General features: G+C 43.6%; 1 protein-coding gene across 4 annotated transcripts in view; it reads left to right on the forward strand.

Moving 5' to 3' along the window:
- Positions 1–20,686, forward strand: part of FYN (FYN proto-oncogene, Src family tyrosine kinase) — a 276,852-nt gene that overhangs the window by 81,724 nt on the left and 174,442 nt on the right. For 3 of the 4 annotated variants that reach the window (XM_012539555.3, XM_004264712.4, XM_012539558.3), the window contains exon 2: positions 14,778–14,817. The exons of the other annotated variant lie outside the window; for it this stretch is intronic. The gene's annotated coding sequence lies outside the window, so the exon portion shown is untranslated. The remainder of the gene's footprint in view (positions 1–14,777; positions 14,818–20,686) is intronic. 4 annotated transcript variants of the gene reach the window in all.

Genomic DNA, 20,686 nt, shown 5'->3' on the forward strand with positions numbered 1-20,686 from the left:
TTAAAGATATCAGGGTGAATACTAGAAATTACAGTCTCTGACAGACTATAAGGGGAGAAGCAGTTCATTTTTATTCAATCCTCATGTACTAAATAAAGCATGAGTTTATGAAGGGATTCATTTCCAAGTATAATTCATAAGTAGTTACCAGAACACTCAAATGAGAGAGGGGGAAAAAAACCAGTTAGCTCTTTTTGAATACATTTTGTCTCCGACAGTCATACGAGGATGATGTTGCATTTAAGAGGATGTTTTAAAACCTGCTGTTTCTTGAAATGCCTAGTAATTTTGGAAGGGAAGTCTTCCGTTTTGCTTTAAAAAGCATACGTTTGGTGGGGCGGAGTCAGGTGGAAAGTTGCCTGTTGGGATACTGCTTTTTGTATTTTCCTACTAGAAAATTACAGCGACACTTTGAACACATCTTCTCAAAACATAAATACATCTCATATTTTCTCTCATCTCTTGGGGGAGCCAAGAGAGCGAGGGCTAGGGGACCATAACATTTTTTGAAAGGAGTCACTAAAATAATTTAAATTACAGAACTTGAAAAAAAAGTGCTGATTTATTAACTGATACCATTTTCATAATATTTTTGACCTATGAAATAGTTTTATTCACAATCTTCTCAAAAATAAAATTCCTAAAACTTAAAAACATGTCCCTATACATTAGAGCAAAAAAAATCTTTTTATACTGGTTATCTAAACAAGAAAAAGAACATAAGATGGTAATTATTCTTGGTACATATTCACTCACTTTAGCCAGTTTTTCAGCCATATGTCTTTAATTCTCATGTCAGTGTTATTTTATAAAGAATGAATTGTTTTTAATTCTCATAGAGTTGCCTGCAATTTCCTTCAAAGTTGTGTTTTATAGTTAATATTTGAAACTATTACTGTCTTCAATTCGCATTTATGTATACATCACAATATTTTTAACTGAGAAAATAACTCTTTCTACAGATGCACATAAGCTCAGAGCAAATTCTGCTAAATGGAGGCTTTTCTCAGAATAACTTTTTTTTCCACACCAAAATGTGTGAACATTTTAGCCCAAGTATTTTCACAACTCTTTTACCCCCATTCAGGATTCTTATCTTCAATAAATAATTTTATAAGGCAAAACTCATGAAAATAAGTCCCCCTGTGGTCCTTTTGAATGCTTTATCACATTTAGGTGACACAAAATCATAGATCATTCATAATTTCACTCCATTGTGGTACAGAATATAAATGTATCCAGTTAAAACCAGGAACATCATCAAAACATTGCCACAAGTTGAGATACTCCAAAATATCTGTAATACTGTTTCAGAATTAAATCTTGGACACTGAATTGTCTAATGTGTTTAGTGGCTTCCTTTGCTTTTGTTGGGATAAATTTTAACATCTTCCTCTCCACAAGCCTTGTTTTCAGTAACTGCACTTTGTTAAATGCTTTTTAAAAGCTGAAGTGTTTTGGCACTTCATTCACTACTTTGAGCAAAGATTTCCAACTGTTTTGCAACAGAACACACCCAGACTTTACAGGATTCATCCACATACCAGCATGGCACACTTAGGTTGACTTAGAGAGTCATTTCTCAAACATTTCTAAAACCTAGTTGATGATGGCAGGCGGCAAATAGAAGGCGTGTACTACCATGCTGAAGTGTTTTTTGTATTCACAAAGCACTTTATCACAAAAATTTCAGAGTTCCAATTTTTCTAACTATTTATCAATTTCTACATTTATAGTTTATTTTGAATTGGTAGGATATAGCCACTTGTTTGAATGCAGTTATGAATTGTGCGTATGCCACACCCACGTCAAATAACTTTCTGCTCCATAGATTTCTTGATTAAGGACCATTATTTATAGCATCACAAAATTTGTATTTGTATTCTGCAAAAACAAATAATTTCATCTCGTGTTAAACTTTTGACAAATTACAGTAGCAGTCACACTAGCATGAAATGTTGCATCTGTGACAGAATGAACTTCGACCAGCTTCATTTTGATCCCAGGAAATAGATGGGGAAAAAAAAATCAAACCATAATTGAAATTAATTGATTCTTCTGTTTAAAACACCTGTTAATACTAACATACAACTGGAATCATTTGTGTGGTGTTTTCTTCTGCTAATGAAACCAACACATTAAAGCTCTCACTTCACTTTTCCTATGTGCATAAAAAAAACCTGAACTTAAAAATAAGCGGAATCAACATAGAATAGCATTTGATCTAAAGGAAAAGTCATGCTTCCTAGAGTGCTATGTCAGTGAACCTTCCATAGCTGCCTGTGTTGAATTGTCATCCTTGGGCACAGTCTTGTTACAATAACTGTTAACATTTGAAGTAGTTACTGATGCTTCTTCAGCAGACTGGACTTATCTAGTGAATGATATCATTAGGCTATCATGGTGAATAATACCAATGAACATTTTGTGCCAGCTAACATCGTCAGCTTTCTTAAACAAAAATTCAGTAATTTTTCATTTAATTTGCATTTTTTTCTTTTTCAGTCCATTGCTGCTGAAGAGGATATTGCAAAGTAAAATAGAGTAACAATAGATAAATGACAAAAACACTGTAATGAGAGCATTCACACCATTCTTGAAAAGGTCTGTTTCCTGCAAATATTTCACATACACCTAACCTGTAATTTTCTGTTTCCCATGGATCCTTCTGCCCAGTGTTTTGTGCATCTCAGGCTGCAGTAGGGGTCAGCACAACTGGTCAGTACATCCAGTGTCTGGCAGGGGCTCTACCAATTGAGAATGGGAGGAGTTAGCTGCCCCAGCTGCTCGTGTCCAACTGCTCTTTATTTTATTGGTGAGCATCCTGCCTGTTTTCCTTGAAAGAGAGGTATTTACTGCAGCCAAGATTGGAAAAGGACAGGAAAGGAGGTGGATTGTCATTGGTTACCATTCAGACTTAATCACACGTAAGGAAGAAAATTCTCTTCACTGTGCAGTTGTCTCATCACTGGTAGGCGAGACCATGGCTGAAGCCAGTCTTGGTGCATTTTAATGCAACTCTTAATAACAGTTCTTGGTTTAAAAAATGAAACATCTGGACAAAAGCTTCATCTGACAGGCTGCTGGGACAATGGGTGTAATCTAGCGCTTTCACAGACAAGCCATGGCCTAAGGTCACCCTAGTTAGAGATCACATTTCTCCGTCTGCTTTGTACTGTCCTCTTTGGGCCAGGCTGTTGTGATAACACTACCGCTCTACCCTCCTCTACTGTTGGCTCCAGTCCCACAGCTGAGCAAGCTTTTAAAAATCCACTGAGACCACATTGCTGGGTAACAACCCTCAGTGCCGTCCTCTTGAGTTGGAATAAAGTCGAGCTTTTCACATGGCCCAGGAAGCCTCTTAAGCTCCCACCCGCCCAGCTGGCCCCGCTAGATTTTAAGCTTCCTGGTGCCATGTACCTCGCCTGTCTATTTTCTTCCCCAGTGTGGTACATGAGAGATGCTCAGTGTATTTTCTCAAAGGAGTGAATGTGATTTGAGTTGATGAAAGGAAAAAAGAGGGAGTGTCTTGCTAATCTTTGGGGATAAGGAATACAAGTCTCAATCTCTATGTCCTGAACATTATTTCTACCTCTTATAACAAAGTTGGACAGCAGAATGTAGCACAGGACTAAATCATACCCGCTAGCAGAGATGTTATGATGCCTCCAAACTATCCTGATTCCGCAGTCTCCCATCCCCCTCCCGCCCCCTCCCTCCACCAAGGGAGGCAAGTGTGAATTCTAGTGAGTCTATTGTTTTCTCCAGCATTAGGTCAGAGATTTTGTTTTGCATATACTTGGTGTCTGTAACAGGGAAAAGTGCTTCTCTGGTTGATTTGGGGGAAACAGGGCCATGTGACAGTGGTGGTGGAGGAATACTTTGAAGTCACAATTTTGAGATCTTGTGTTCTTACACAACTGCTTTCTGTTGGATCTCTTTTTAAAACATGCTGCCGTTCAGTTTTATCACGAATGCCTTTCCAAGGACAGTAAATGGTTTTACGCACTATGACATCGTTTCCATGGCAACTAATGTATTTTAGCAAAGAGAGAGACTCTGCTAGAAGTAGGCTAAAAAGGACAAATACAGAAATGGCACAGTGTAAAATGTGGGACAGTGTGTGTTGTAGTAAAGATTTTTTTCTTTTTTTTCTGACTTCTTGTTTAGGAAAACCTGTATAACTAGATTTTGGCTTTTTAACTCTTACTAATAAAATTTTTACTGCACCCAACACTGTCTAGTATTTTGCTGATACAGTTCCTTTAGTTAGTACTTGGATTTTTTTTTTTTTTTTTTTTGCTTGCTTGTCTGTTTGCTTTAACATGTTCATTCCATCAACATACACACATTTGTAATTTCATCCATTTTTTAAATATGTTATCTTCACCTCGCGTTCTCCTGTGGCAGCCACCTCACATCCCTGCTGCCCTTGATGGCAGAGCTGCTCGAGAGGGCTGTCTCCACTACTGGTCTCCACATAGCATTTGTTAAAAAAATCAAAGCCATTCCAAGCAAGCTTTTACCCCACCACTCACTCCACTTACTCACCCCTCATCCTCTAAGACTATTACAATTTACCTCTTTTGTTTTTTTAGAAGCTATCATGTAGAAGTATACATTTCCAATAATTCTACAAAACATCAAGCCCCAGGTGTGAGCGTTTGTGTAAACCCTGGTTTTTTTAAAAAAATAAGAGATTGGGTTACCCTGCTTCGTGCATCTGAATGTACTTGGATTTTTTGTTATATGATAATAAAAACCCCTTTTGTGCTCTTAAATAATCCCCAAGTCGTGGGCAGATAGAAATCAACTTCCTATTTAACAGAAAGAGAAACCAAGGGATAGCTCTTATGACTTACAAAGATAGCAAACCAGTCTATGGGCTGTACGATACCCTCATTTATGTTTTGTTGGACCACATGGTGCATTTTAAAAATTTAAACCAACATTTAAAAGTTGGGCACTTTTGTATAAAAACTGAGATTTCCAGCTTCTCTTGAAAGAAAACAAAAAATTGGAAGGTCTGGCAAAACTGAGCCTGCCTTCCCTCATGATAACAGCCCTCCCAAGGCAGTGCTGCAGCTGTCCTCTTGGGATGGGGCAGGGCACTTCAGCTCACCCCAGCCCCGTCTCACCTGCTCCATTCATTTCTTTTACCTGCCCGGCTCCTGTGGGTTGTTTAATATGTGACTGTTGGTGTACCCTCTCCCTTTGCCCAATCGCAGAGCAAATAAACAGCAGAGCTAGGACAGAACTTGGTTTCCAAGCCAACTGCTTCCTCCCTGGCTGTGGACCAAAATTCTGTGTTTTGGAGCGTAATTCATAGTGGTGAGAGGGATCATTGGGTGGTAGAGCCTACGCTTGTGCCTTACTGCTTGCAGTAGACCCTGCAGTTAATTGTACTGGGTACATTGTTCATACTCGAGGTGCCTCCCCCTCCTGTTTGTTTCTCTCAGAAGGTTATGTGTGCTGTCGGTTGTGACAGGCAGGATGGCAGCGCTCCACTAGGGGTAACTTTTATATGTGCGTAGAAACACTGGCCGGAGGTGAAAGCTCCGTCATCACAGGGGTCCCAGAGTTTGCAGATTTTCAGTGAGGTGAGTGAATATTTATATAAAAGAAATAAGAATGAGGTAGTAGAACAAAGTGTATCCGACATTGGCCAAGGCCCATGATATCTTCCTTATGTGGGAGACTCAAGGGTGTTCTCCAGCCACCTTTGCTGTCCTCCCCAAGACTAGCCCCTTTCCTTTGAATTCCTCCGGGGTCCCCTTGATGTCAGGGTGCTGAAGATGCCCTTGGACGTGGCATCGACTTGTTCCCAGGCTCTTCACTGCCCTGTGCCCCTCACCATTCTGAACGTGCACGTATCCTTGTGCCCTTACTAGGGGTGGGTAAGGTGGGAGAAGAGTGGCAGGTGCTGCCATCTCACACCTTTGCTGCCATCTCGAACCTTGTTAGAAGGTTCACGTGTGCAGGAAGACACGGGAGAATGAGCTCGTCTGGGGCCAGAATGAATGGCCAGAGGAAAAAACATTTTTTCCTGGGGAAACGGGGCCATGAGGAATACGCCACAACGGAAGGCCTTGTTTGAGCTGGGTCCTGTCCCGGGGCCTGCCCCAGCTGTGGGGCGCACAGCAGATCGTGGTGCCCTGCGTGTCTGTGTGCAGCTGTGGAGGCCCCGGGTGCCCACTGTGAGAGTGGGCCTGTTCCCGGGCTGCAGGCAGGGAGCCAGGAGCCCCCGCCCCCCTTCGCCAGAGAACATTGAGGCGCTTCTGTGTGCACTCTGTATGTGTCTCAGCTTTCTTTGGAATTGTGGCAGAGTCTGGCCCTGCCTGGTCTTTTTTGTGCCTTGGATCCTAAGTTAAGAATAACCGAAGGAACACTGTCCCTGTTGACACGCTCGCTATGGAAGCTGCTATCAAATGGCCATTTTATCCTCAGTCGCCACTGACATTACACCACGTACAGCTCTGAGTTCTCACTTGAGTTTTGATTGAATAGATCTGTGATCGTTGGAGCAGAAAGAAGCCATTCAGACGTGAATATGTGGAGACGTGTCTAGTAACGTGCAGATGTTTTTTGGCAGGTCAATGAATATTTTAAGTCTTTTGCAAGTAGTAAAAAGGGTTGAACTGGGAATAGGGGAGACTCTGTGGCAGGAGAAAAGTATCCCTCATTTCTCTCTCAATCGTCCATTTCTTAAAATAATCAAACAGAAGCCTGGACCATGATTTAAATCTTGGATTCATCATGGCCCTTCCTTAAATCTCCACCTTGTACAAGACGTGATTATGATTCTAATGTATTGAATCATAGTGATTCTAATGTATTGAATGGTTTCCCAGTAACTTTTTTTTTTTTTAAGTAGAAAGGAAACACTGGGTAATATTAAAAATAACAGCAGGGCTTCCCTGGTGGCGCAGTGGTTGAGAGTCCGCCTGCCGATGCAGGGGACACGGGTTTGTGCCCCGGTCTGGGAAGATCCCGCATGCTGCGGAGCGGCTGGGCCCATGAGCCGTGGCCGCTGAGCCTGCGTGTCTGGAGCCGGTGCCCCACAACGGGAGAGGCCACAACAGTGAGAGGCACGCGTACCGCAAAAAAAAAAAATAATAATAACAGCAGAATCTCCAGATTGGATCTTTGTCCTTTATTTGTAGCTAGAGACACAGGACTAAATTTAAAGAACAGGTTGTCTTCTGGTTATGTGTGTATGTGTGCGTGGTATGTGGGTGCACCCTGGGTTTCTACACCCCTTCCCCAGTACCCACTCTGCTCGAACGTGCAGGAGGCAGCGGGGCAGCCTGATGCAGCGTGGTTTCATTTCCTTTATTTCTGCTGGTCAGTTTTTCATTAGTCACCCTGCCACTGCCCCTCTCAACCCTTCACCCCTCCATCTGCAGAGGCGGCCTGAGTGCCTGTGATGCGGCAGGCGCTGTACTCAGTGCCATCCTGGCCACAGATGAGCCAGCGTTCGAGCAGGAGAGGCAGGGAAACAGGTACTGCATGAAGCGCTGTAGGAACACACTGGAGATGAAATCCAGTTCTTCAGAGAAGTGGGACCAAAGGGAAACAGGTGCAGGAAAGTGATTCTGTCCTGAGCCCTGAAGGCCAGTTAGGAGAAGTTTCTACTTACCCAGCACAGTGGGTGAGACTGGAATGACGATGCTTAGTCCAGTGCCAGGAATATGCTGGGGGCTGGATCTATTTTTCTGCCCTTTCCTGGGATAGAAGCGGATTGAGGATATACTGATGGGTGCAGACGTGTGCCCCTCACTGCCTGACTTCTGAGCTGGTGTATGCTGTCTCTCACCACCTGGCCTCTGCCTTAATGTCCCACCTTTCTCCCAACAGCCTTCCACCGTCCTCAGCCACCCCCGTGCACTGCCAAGCCGCTTGCCATTCTCCGAACATGTGGCCAGTGCCCCTTTGCCGGGCCTGGTTATTTCTCTGCCAGCACTGTGCTATCGCAAGGTGTGTAGGTGGAAATAGGAGAGCAGTGGAGGCAGGGGGATGGCTATATCAAGAGGGAGCTCAAAGCTGAGGGTTTCTCAGTGTTGTTCTTAGAGTTTTCTCTAAAAATAAAAATCTTTGTGTATTCCGCCAATGAGGGAGGACTTGAGCTGATCTGAAGAGTGGGGAGTGGTTCGTTCTGGGTCCAGGCCTCGTCCTTCGGCTTCCATCCCTGCAGTCAGTCACACATTTGCAGCATTTCTGGATCTGCCTTTTCCAGTGGGGAATCTGGGTCACTTCAGTCATGTTCTCAAACAAAACATCAGCACTACTTCAGCAGGAAGAATAAAAGCATGGAGCATGCCCTAATGCCCACAAGCCCACCACTGAATACATTTATATCAAAATAGTCAACTATTTAAAATATCTGTATAAATACATATGCATATCTATATTTGTAAACACACATACACACATATGGGGAGGGAGGTGTCTATCTTGCCTTAAGTGTTAGAATCTTAAAACTTGGATATTGCAATAATCTAGATTTAGAAAACAGATGAAGTAGGAGAAAAATTGGTCAAGTTTTTTTTTTTTTTTAATATTCATTTATTTTTAATGACTTATTAGAACAGATACCTATAGATATCATTATATATATGATATATAAATTAATTATACAATATATCATGTATTAATTATTAAAACATACTCTGGTAAATATTATATATTCAATATGAAACAGGAGGAAAGGGGGCAGGGCACAACCTTTAAAAGAATTACATAGCCCGAGGACACAACATAAACTGATTAGAACAAAATAGGTCCAAGATGGCGGACGAGTCTACTTCCACTAGACCTTGAGCCTCAGTATACACTCATTGTAACACATCAGTTTACACTCATTGTAACACATCAGTTCCAAGGATGACCATAAAGGTCAAAAAGTGGGCGGTGGCTCAATTCCTAGAAATCCCCACCCCTTCCCCAAAATAGCTGGAATACTCCTCCCACTCATCAGCGTATGAAATTACTCACCCCTATAAAACTAACAACCCCATACCCTGGTGCTGCCCTCGCCTTCTTTTTTTTTTTTTTTTTTTTTTTTTTTATAGGTATACCTGGATTTAATTCTCACTTCTACCGCTTGGTAGCTGGATAGCCTTAGGCAAGTTTCATACCTCCCTGAAATTCACTTAATTCAGTCTGTAAAATGGCATAATAACTTATTATAGCATCCTTTTAGGAATTTTAAATCAGTTCTTGAAATAAAAGTACACAATATATAGACAAGTATGGATTCCTCAATAGATGTTTGACCTTTCATTTCTCCAGTATCCCACCCGCATCAAATAAAGAAAAATACTTTTTAAAATTTACGAATATTTCATTGTTGTAAAGTTAAAGCCATAAAAATAATCAAATGGCCTACTATCATACCGTTAGAAGAAAAAAAAAAAAGGTGTTCATGAGAGTTCCATATTAGAATTCAAGTTTTCCTTAGGCACCTGTTTATGTATGCTATTCTGCTCTTTACAATAAATAATTAAATTTAAAAGACTTAATTCCTCACTTTTAAGACCTTATTAGTTTACAAATTACATATTGACCTATGCTAAATTTTATACCGACCCATGCTAATGAATTCAGTACAGAAAACAAAAAACACTGCACTCAAGCAAACTACATATATATATATATATATATATATATATAACTTATATGAGAATTGCTACTCCAGCTTTCTTTTGGTTTCCATTTGCATGAAATACCTTTTTCCATCCCCTTACTTTCAGTCTGTATGTGTCTCTAGGTCTGAAGTGGGTCTCTTGTAGACAGCAAATATATGGGTCTTGTTTTTGTATCCATTCAGCCAATCTGTGTCTTTTGGTGGGAGCATTTAGTCCATTTACATTTAAGGTAATTTTCGATATGTGTGTTCCGATTCCCATTTTCTTAATTGTTTGGGGTTTGTTATTGTAGGTCTTTTCCTTCTTTTGTGTTTCTTGCCTAGAGAAGTTCCTTTAGCAGTTGTTGTAGAGCTGGTTTGGTGGTGCTGAACTCTCTCAGCTTTTGCTTGTCTGTAAAGGTTTTAATTTCTCCATCAAATCTGAATGAGATCCTTGCTGGGTAGAGTAATCTTGGTTGCAGGTTTTTCTCCTTCAACACTTTCAATATGTCCTGCCACTCCCTTCTGGCTTGCAGAGTTTCTGCTGAAAGATCAGCTGTTAACCTTATGGGGATTCCCTTGTGTGTTATTTGTTGTTTTTCCCTTGCTGCTTTTAATATGTTTTCTTTGTATTTAATTTTTGACAGTTTGATTAATGTGTGTCTTGGCGTATTTCTCCTTGGATTTATCCTGTATGGGACTCTCTGTGCTTCCTGGACTTGATTAACTATTTCCTTTCCCATATTAGGGAAGTTTTCAACTATAATCTCTTCAAATATTTTCTCAGCCCCTTTCTTTTTCTCTTTTTCTTCTGGAACCCCTATAATTCGAATGTTGGTGCGTTTAATGTTGTCCCAGAGGTCTCTGACACTGTCCTCAGTTCTTTTCATTCTTTTTTCTTTATTCTGCTCTGCAGTAGTTATTTCCACTATTTTATCTTCCAGGTCACTTATCCGTTCTTCTGCCTCAGTTATTCTGCTATTGATCCCATCTAGAGTACTTTTAATTTCATTTATTGTGTTGTTCATCGTTGCTTGTTTCATCTTTAGTTCTTCTAGGTCCTTGTTAACTGATTCTTGCATTTTGTCCATTCTATTGTCCATTCTATCTCCAAGATTTCGGATCAACCTTACTATCATTATTCTGAATTCTTTTTCAGGTAGACTGCCTATTTCCTCTTCATTTGTTAGGTCTGGTGGGTTTTTATCTTGCTCCTTCATCTGCTGTGTGTTTTTCTGTCTTTTCATTTTGCTTATCTTACTGTGTTTGTGGTCTCCTTTTTTGCAGGCTGAAGGTTCGTAGTTCCTGTTGTTTTTTGTGTCTGTCCCCAGTGGCTAAGGTTGGTTCAGTGGGTTGTGTCGGCTTCCTGGTGGAGGGTACTAGTGCCTGTGTTCTGGTGGATGAGGCTGGATCTTGTCTTTCTGGTGGGCAGATCCACGTCTGGTGGTGTGTTTTGGGGTGTCTGTAGACTTATTATGATTTTGGGCAGCCTCTCTGCTAATGGGTGGGGTTGTGTTCCTGTCTTGCTAGTTGTTTGGCATAGGATGTCCAGCACTGTAGCTTGCTGGTCGTTGAGTGAAGCTGGGTGCTGGCGTTGAGATGGAGATCTCTTGGAGATTTTTGCTGTTTGATATTATGTGCAGCTGGGAGGCCTCTTGTGGACCAGTGTCTTGAAGTTGGCTCTCCCACCTCAGAGGCACAGCACTGACTCCTGGCTGCAGCACCAAGAGCCTTTCATCCACAGGGCTCCTTAATTTGGGATGATTCGTTGACTATTCAGGTATTCCACAGATGCAGGGTATATCAAGTTGATTGTGGAGCTTTAATCCGCTGCTTCTGAGGCTGCTGGGAGAGATTTCCCTTTCTCTTCTTTGTTCTCACAGCTCCCAGGGGCTCAGCTTTGGATTTGGCCCCGCCTGTGCGTGTAGGTCGCCGGAGGGCGTCTGTTCTTTGCTCAGACAGGACGGGGTTAAAGGAGCCGCTGATTCGAAGGCTCTGGCTCACCCAGGCTGGGGGGTAGGGAGGGTCACGGAGTGTGGGGCGGGCCTGCAGCGGCAGAGGCCGGCGTGACGTTGCAGCCTGAGGCGCGCCGTGCGATCTCCCGGGCGAGTTGTCCCTGGATCCCGGGACCCTGGCAGTGGCGGGCTGCACAGGCTCCCCGGAAGGGCGTGTGGCTAGCGACCTGTGCTCGCACACAGGCCTCCTGGTGGCGGCAGCAGCGGCCCCAGCATCTCATGTCTGTCTCCGGGCTCCGCACTTCCAGCCGCGGCTCGCGCCCGTCCCCGGAGCTCTCTCAAGCAGCGTTCTTAATCCCCTCTCCTCGTGCACCAGGAAACAAAGAGGGACGTAAAAGTCTCTTGCCTCTTCGGCAGGTCCAGACCCCTCCCCGGACTCTCTCCCGGCCAGCCGCGGTGCACTAACGCCCTGCAGGCTGTGTTCACGCCGCCAACCTCAGTCCTCTCCCGGCGCTCCGACAAAAGCCGGAGCCTCAGCTCCCAGTCCCGCCCGCCCCGACGGGCGAGCAGAAAAGCCTCTCGGCTGGTGAGTTCCGGTCGGCCCGATCCTCTGCGCTGGAATCTGTCCGCTTTGCCCTCCGCACCCCTGTTGCTGTGCTCTCCTCCGCGGCTCCCAAGCTCCCCCACTCCGCCTCCCGAAGTCTCCACCCGCGAAGGGGCTTCCTAGTGTGTGGACACTTTTCCTCCTTCACAGCTCTCTCCCGCTGGTGCAGGACCCGTCCCTATCCTTTTGTCTCTGTTTAGTTTTTTCTTTTGCCCTAACCAGGTACGTGGGGGGTTCCTTGCCTTTTGGGAGGTCTGAGGTCTTCTGCCAGCGTTCAGTAGGTGCTCCGTAGGAGTTGTTCCACGCGTAGATGTATTTCTGGTGTATCTGTGGGGAGGAAGGTGATCTCCGCCGGTCAAGTTTTTAAATAGAGGAGCCATTGAAATAAAATGTTACCTCTATTTCACCTAAACATTTGATGACCAAAATTCACTTACTCTCGACCTTTCAGAAACAGCCTTTACTTAAGAAAGATAGAACTGGTTTTAAAAACTAATGCCACTTTTCATTCAAAATGGGTTGCCGCATGAGTTTTACTTTCAGGCAATTCTATTTCATCCATCCGTATCCTCTTTGAAACAATGGAGCTGGCGCCTAAAAATATCTCAGGCCGTGTGCGCTTGCTGGGAGACTTTGAGGTTAACGCTGTGACATCCTTCTGGGCTCTGGCTGCAGGGTGATACGTATATGTATTGTCTTTGTTAATTAGCTCGATCTGTTTAGTAAGCCTGAAAAAGAAATTGGATGATGCCGCATATATGTGCGTATGGGTAAGATTCCTCGTGTAGTAGTGAGCCAGCAGCTACAAGCAGCTTTTCAGTTTGCCTTTTGGTAGCGTGGAGTGAAGGCTCGTTCTTTCAGAGCCTGTTGCTGAACTGGGTATCCTGTGTGACTGCAGTTGTGCTGTGTGCATGGGAGAGGCAAAGTTTCCTCACTACTTTGGAAAAGGGTAATGATTCTCCAACTGCTCTTTCTGTGGCAGATGAAGGAATCTTTCACCTTGCATATGAGAACATTCCATTTTATAAATCAGAATGACTGCCTTCCTAAAGGGTTCAGGAGTGGAAGTCAGACTTCTACTGTATAGATGTTCCCTTTGGTGAAAAGTTCTCATAGTACTGACTTACTCTTTGCTGGTTATAGGGAGGCCAGTTGAAATTTCTGGACAGAGGGAATTCCCTTTTTATTTTATTTTTTTACAGCTCAACAGTGTCTAGATCCCCAGTGGGTGAGCCAGAAGAAAAAGCATATATTGCCTATTTGGTAGGACAAGACAGCATGTCTCAGAAGCAAGGAAGAGATGGGGGTTGTGGGTTGCTGAGGTGCGGGCTGTGGCGAGCTCGTTAGCGTGTCCTCTCCCTCCAGCCTCCGTGCTGCTCCTCTCGCGTGTCTGCAGTGAGTTCATGATTTGAATGCCCCTCTGCAGAAGACAATATATGAGTTTTTAATTCTCTTCCCCATGGTCATTTTTTCTTCCCTTCATTCTGAGTCATCTTTGATTAAACGAAACAAAGATGTGACTGTTAATTACACAGTCTTTCAAACAGTGCAAAAATTCTCTTTTGTGTGTAGGGAGGCGGGGTGGTGGCTTTGATAGGGATGGTAATTTATGATGGGGGTATTTTAAACCATTGCCCAGGAAGAAAGATGCTAAGAATCATACTGAAAACAACTTTGAGTCTCTACTAAGATAGGAAAAATTGTTTCTGCTTTTTTTCTTCCGGATTTCTCACACCTTTTACTTTCTGCCCTAACATACTGCTGTCAACGTGATTCCATTCAACCATTGTTATTGTTCTCTTTAGACACCTTATTAAAACTGAAGCTTTGTTCGAACAGCTAAAATCACAAATAATAAATGAGGTACCGTAATATTGGCAGGTTGTAGGCAGAGTGCATGAGCAAGCTGGAGGTCTGCCACCCTGCGCCTGGCACTTTAAAGATTCATGTGAAGTGGGCATGGGTGCCGTCAGAGGCAGCATCAGCTGTGCCAGGGGCTTGACACAAGGTTCTAAGGTGATCTTGGGACTAGATTTCCATGGACAAGTTGTGCAGGTTGGTGGGTTGGCAGGCCTCCTGGAGAGGGGAGCCCCAGCTAATGGGAAAACAGGGCCATCCCAAGAAGGCTGTTTGACAGTGAGGCTCACCCGCAGTCAGATAGGAAGTGGAGCACATAGGGTCTGGGGACGAAGGGGAGATTTAAGCCAAGAGGTAAGTTGAACAAGACCTTGGAGACACATTTTCAGTGTGTCCCAGCTATGGATGACTTGTAGGCACTCTGAAGAAGGGGTGTGTGTGTGTGTGTGTGTGTGTGTGTACACACTCAAGACCTCCATCCCTATTTTTCCTGGCTCTGAAAAGTTAAGATCTCATGCTGGCTTCCTTTGGTGGTATGGGGCCAGGTCTTTGCAGTTGCGGGCAGGTGTTTGTAGCAAGTGTGACTTCACAACAATTGTGTGAACAAGAAAAAAAAATTGTGGGCAAATTGATTGTCTGCAGCAAATGAAAATTCTGTGGTGGTGCTTTGTGGGTGGTTTACAGGCAAAGAGTGTTCAGTTCTCTTCTGATGTCTTTTTTTTTTTTTCTTTTACAGTTTTTTGAAGAAGCAGGATGCTGATCTAGACGTGGAAAAAGTAAGTTGGCAAGTTTTGTACTAAGAGCATGTGCCTTGTAAATTAGAAAGGTTTTCCACTGGGACCCAGGATTTTGTCCACTTTGAACTTGGAATTGTGACGCTGAGCCCATAGGTTTCTAAGAGAGAGGTTGAGTTGGAGATGGAGCTGGTATATGATATAGAAAGTCTTAGCTCACTTAGGTGAACCTGCTACTTTCCCCCTTCCCTTATTTGTAACACTCAATTTTGATAATTATGGGAACATATGTTTTAGCTCTAAGATATGTCTCCCCAGCCCAGAAATAGAACAGAACAGCTGTCCCGTGGCTGCTTTAGGGGCTGCTGAGGGATGGGCAGCCCTCTGACTTCTGGTTAAGGGAGCTTCCCTGTAGTTCATTCATTGTTGGTTTTTCCTCTGCTCTCAGATGGCTGCTGCTTACTGCTGCCCTAGTTGTACCTTCGAATTGCAGTCACTGTGTAACGGGTCATGCTTTCATTCACTTAACGTTGCTGCCCACTGGGTGTTAGACACCTTGCTGGACTCTGCTGAGACAAAAATGAATGTGACGGATAATACACGGGTAATGATTACACAATATGATAGAGCCGTGCAAGAAGAGCTCTGGAAGCTCAGGCTGAGGGCTGGGCATCCAGAGAAGCTGCTGGAGGGAGGGGATGTGTGAAGGAACCAGGGTTTTCATTCTTTCTGTGAATGCTGGCGAGTCTTCTCTGCCTGTGCTTCTCTCATCTCCCAGGCATCTTGGATTCCCAGGAAAGGCTGTACTTACACAGGTCTCACCAGCCACCCATAGGACCCCTTTCTGCCTCAGACTCCATTGCCCAGTCACATCGTCTTGGGTGTAATTTTTCACTGGTTCTCTGGCCAGTCAGGGACTGCCACCTCATCATCCTAGAATGACCTGGTTGTTATTTCTTATTTTGAATTTATGTGTGAGAGAGGTTCTTCTCCTGAACTGGAGCCATTCTGTCTGCATACAATGCACCTTTGTTTTAAGTTGAGGAAGTATACTATCTGAAATGTTGCTCGACACCAATTATGAGCAACCCCTCACCTTTGACCCCATGCAGCCCCCTAGCGATCTCCTCTCAGTCCTGGCCTTTTCAGCTCATACAAACCAAGGGGACTGGGAAATAAAAGGGCTCTAGTCAGGGCCAGCAGAAGGGAGCCTTTGTAGAACCACCATCGGTTAGGTTTTGGCCGTGGAAGCCAGGGGTCGGCAGAGACTTCCCTATGGGGGTGAGTACTGTGGCCCTCTTGGGCCAGGCCAGGCCCCCAGCAGGAGGAGCCTCTGGGCGCCAGGAGCCACCCCAGGGTGGTATAGCACAGAACAGCAGAACGCCTTGGGGGCGGGGGTACCCAGGAAGTGCCTGGTTCCAGGCTGCAGGGCTTGCCTGGCCTCATGCAGCCCAGCGTGAATCCCACAGCCACTAGGTAGGGAGGTCCAGCTCATGCGGGAAGCGTGTCTGTTGAGTTCCAAGGACCGGGCAGACCAGAGGGCTTGGTAAATGGGGTGGGGAGCCCCGAGTGGAATGGATTAAATTCTTGCTTCAGCTCTGCTGTTGACATGCTCTAAGATCTTAGGCGAGTCTACTCTCCTTTCTGAGCCTCATTTTTCTCATCAGGAAAGTGGTCTCTTTTCCAGGACCAAGTAAAAGTCTTCATTTTTTAACTTAAAAACACAAAACATATTTTTTTCGTTTCCTGACTTGAGCCTTGAATCAAAAAAGAAAAGTGACTGTTGGCCACAGCCCGTCGCAGGCTGGGAGCTCCTTTCAGGCAGAGCCTGATCCGTTGTACCTCCAGGTACTACTCTGGTAGCAGTGAGTGTCTAACAGAGGAATGAATGTGACCGACCCTGTCATGTGGGTTGGATGTTTGTAAGTACTCAGGGAAGTTAGAATAAAAGAAGCTAAGTGGGGGGTGGGAGATGCTTCTTGGGCTGCGTGAGTTTGGGCTTCTCTGAAGGGCTCTGCCTGTACCCTCTCAGACAAGGAGTTAATGACCTGAAAGACACTTAACCGCCCAAGGGGAGTTCACTATTTTAAAAGCTCTAATTCAAAAGCTCCAATTCCAAAATCTTTTTCTAATGCTCGGAGAAGGCTGTTGAGTACAGATATACCAACTTCTTTTTGCCTGTATTTATATGTATATCTGCCAGGAAGAATCTAGTACGGGGTGCGCCTCCATTGTTTAAGTAAATGATGCCTGTTAGCCAACCCAAGTGAAGAAAAATCACTGATGTCAGAGTGTGTTTTTTTCCCAGTAGATTTTCGGGTTTTCTCTTTCAGTCGAACATTTTGGTAAAGACAGAACTGTGAAAGGAAAATTAGCTTTGACATGCCAAAGCTCAAAGATAAATCAGCATACACTGTAATTATTAATTATTGTCTGTGGTTTATTGGACTTCCACTACATACTGAGTGCTTTTTATATGTGTCACACTTAACTGTTACAACAATAATGTGAGGAGACCATGTCCCTTATCATGAGTTGCCCAAGGCACCATAGTAATAGCAAGGATTCTAGTCATATCTGTCTGGTCCAGAGCCTTCTCTTTCTCATACCCCGTCTTACCTTGGAATTGATAGAATATTTGAGACAGTATATTTGTGTTACCTTTCTTGAAAAAGTTTTATGAGTAAGTAATGACAAATCAATATTACTTTCTAGAGAGGTCTTCCTTGACTCCCAGTCTGGATGGGGTTGCTCTCCCACCATGCACTTCTTCAAAACTATCGTTGTATAGTTATTTGTACAATAGCCATCTAATATCTGTTTCCTATTGGAATGTAAGCTTTGTCAGGTCTGAATCCTTCATGTGTTAAGCCTAGAGCCTGCACCTAGTAGGCCCTCTTAAGATGTTGAATGCTACATGACCAAATTGAGGGGTAATGAGACCCAATGAAAGCCACGTTGGTAGGTGGTAGGAAAGTAAAAAACCTTATTGTGTACTCCAGAAATCATGTTCTTCTTCTCCATCTATGGGTTTTATCTGTGGAAATCATGCTTGTTAATAGCGTTCTATGGAGATAAGACAATCACTCCCTGGCTTTTTCCCCAAAAGTGCAAAGTTTCAAGCAGACAAACGAACAGATAATTCTTAAGAATGAAGTAATCTGGGCAAGCAAAGCAAGTCTGAAGATTATCAAGGGAGGAGCAGTAAGAACACAAAGGAAACATTAAACAGTTTTTTTCACAGAATCTTCTAGAATTATTGAGAGATACACTTCGAGTATGGTTTCCTTAAATAACTGATTTAAATATATAAGGTGTATATTCTTATAAAAGTATATTTTATACTTCTATAAAATGTTTCTTCTAAAAGTGAAACCCATCCTCAACTGAATTTTAAAGAATATGTAGTTTTTGTTTTTATGGCAGCAAAACAAAAATGTACTTTTTAAAATAAAAAGCTGATAAAATTGAGTCATCTTATTTAGTAATTTAAATCATGATTTAAATGAATTTGATTAAAATAACACCTCTTTGGTCATAACTACTCTCCAAGTTCTGAGGAGACAGGTTTGATTTTCGTGTACCCTACATGGCCTTTGTCTAGCATGATTAAAGTATTTTGGCGCCTGCCTCGAGAGAGACCCTTGTCATATCTGTAGCTTCAGTGAGACCAAGAATTCCTGTACTGCTATTCCAGCTGTTCACAGGGCTTAGATAGCTGCCTTCAGGCCACAAATATGGCCAAAATACTACTGTCTGTTTGATAGACACGGAGGCCACCTCAACTAAAATTGTCATTCAGAAAGAAAAGTAAATTAAAAAATTACCTCCTGCTTTAGAGTTGTTTCCTTTCTCTCAGTGAATTCCTTGAAATGTGTTAGTCTGCATGTAAATGTACATAGAAGTTACTCCATTTTTCAGTCTTTCTTTTGTTTTACTAAGTCCCAAGAGAAATGATAAAAAAATACCTGAGATTCTTATTGTGAAGCTAATAGTCTTATGAAAAAAAAACCCACCTCTTTCTAAACAGTGAAGGGTTCAAAATTCAAGACTGCGTTAGGCACTGAGCTTTAAAGTCATGTGTATGTGATTCCTAACAGCTGGTTGGGAAGAGGAAAAAATAGTTCATATTTTCCTTTAGTTGGGGGAATACAATTTCCAGGGGTCAGAGGATCAGCAGGGCTTCTACGGAATGTCCGAAGGCTGGAGCATGCTGGTCACTGGGAAGGCATGCATCTGTGTCTCCAGGGGCAGCGTGTTGGGTGCATCACCTCACTGCTTGCTCTAAGGAGGAGGAGAGAGAGTGAAGAGGAGGGACAGCATAAGCAGAACTCTCTGTTGTCAGTAGAAGCCACTCTTCCTGAATGGAGGGGAGGGCTCAGCAGGTGCTTGTGGGTCCCTTAGGCCCTCTGAAACCCATGCCTAGGGGCCTGTGGGATGCCAGGTTTAGCCCCAATGAGCTTCCAATCTCCACGCCCCCTGCCCCAGCCTCACACACATACTGACCCATTCTACTGGTGACTGGGCATCGGGAAAGACCAGCATCTGTTTCACTGAGTAAGGGCCAGGCTTCACACAGACTGCTTTCCTGGTGACTAGGGCTCTAGAAAAGGGAATGGCTTTGGGTTGGGGGTGGGGGAGTGTGTGTGTGTAGGAGCGAGGAACTTGCACAGAATTCTGTTTTAGATTGAAGAGCAAACATTTTTAGTCCTGGATGAAAAATAGTTGTTATGCATCACCCATAATAACTGACCAGCTTTCTTCTACATAAATCTCTGGCTTGTAAAACTAAGCACTGCTGTCCAAGAAGAAAAAACATGCCCTCTGTCAGTTTGAATTTCCAAGATAATAAAAGATCCCTCTTCCTAGATATTATAAACCCAGGCAGATACTCGTGGCAGTTGGAAGAACTACAGGTAACAATATTACGTTGTCTAGTCCTGGATGCAGAGCAGTTAATTCATCCTTTCCTCAAACATTAATGAACTCAGGTGGGCCAACCACTGTTTAGACCACATGTCATCTTATTCACTTGTCCTAGTTTACATGTGAGGAAAACGAAGCTCAACAGAAATGAAATGATTTACCCAAGGACTTGAATCTAGGAAGCAGAAGATCTAAACTAGGTCTCGGTCTCTTTCCACTCCACTACGGAGGTTCTCTTGTACTGAGGTTCTCTTGAGCAGAAGACAGATGAATCATCATCAGCCTTCTGTCATCAAACTGTCAGTTTTATACGTACCTTTCATTTTCTCTTCCCTGATTTTAAAAGGACTTTCTCCCTTATTTGTGGCTTTTAAAATAGTAATGATGTTTTTATCAAGGAGACATTAGAAACTCAAAAGGGGAACCATTTCCTGAAACCTGACCTGGTGCCACCTGGTGGTTCCCTCAGTGACAGCGTGAGAGTGACTTACAGAGGTGGTGGTGGTGGGAGTCTGGGGAGGCCTGCGGGACCCTCATTCTCTTCCACAGCTGGTTCCTAGGCTGGGGGATCATGTCATTATATTGCTCATCTCAGTAGCATTCATCATTCTCCAAGAGCTGGATGTTGCCAGGCGAGGGTGGGGAGAGACACTGCCCACATTACAATAGAGAATAAAGACTAGCTCCCTCCTACTCCAGAGGCTTCCTCCTCCCATCTCTGCCATGAGATGCTGCATAATCTGTTCCCTGGCAGCCAGGCCTGCTGGATGGAGGTTGGAGTCTTCTGGTTGTCTGCCCTGCTTAGATTTGTCGTCTGCTGAATTTGTGTGTGACGGAGAGATTGCTGGTCAAATGTGCACGCACAATGGCTTAAAAGATGCTTTTGTCACTGCCCCAAACACTTCTAAAAGCACAGCTGCACTTGTTCTGAGTCTAGTATGGAATAGGCCATAAAGACACATAAAAATTCGAGCTTTTCCCTTAA

Source organism: Orcinus orca, chromosome 12 (genome assembly GCF_937001465.1).
Source record: "Orcinus orca chromosome 12, mOrcOrc1.1, whole genome shotgun sequence".
Classification (NCBI taxonomy): Eukaryota; Metazoa; Chordata; class Mammalia; order Artiodactyla; family Delphinidae; genus Orcinus; species Orcinus orca.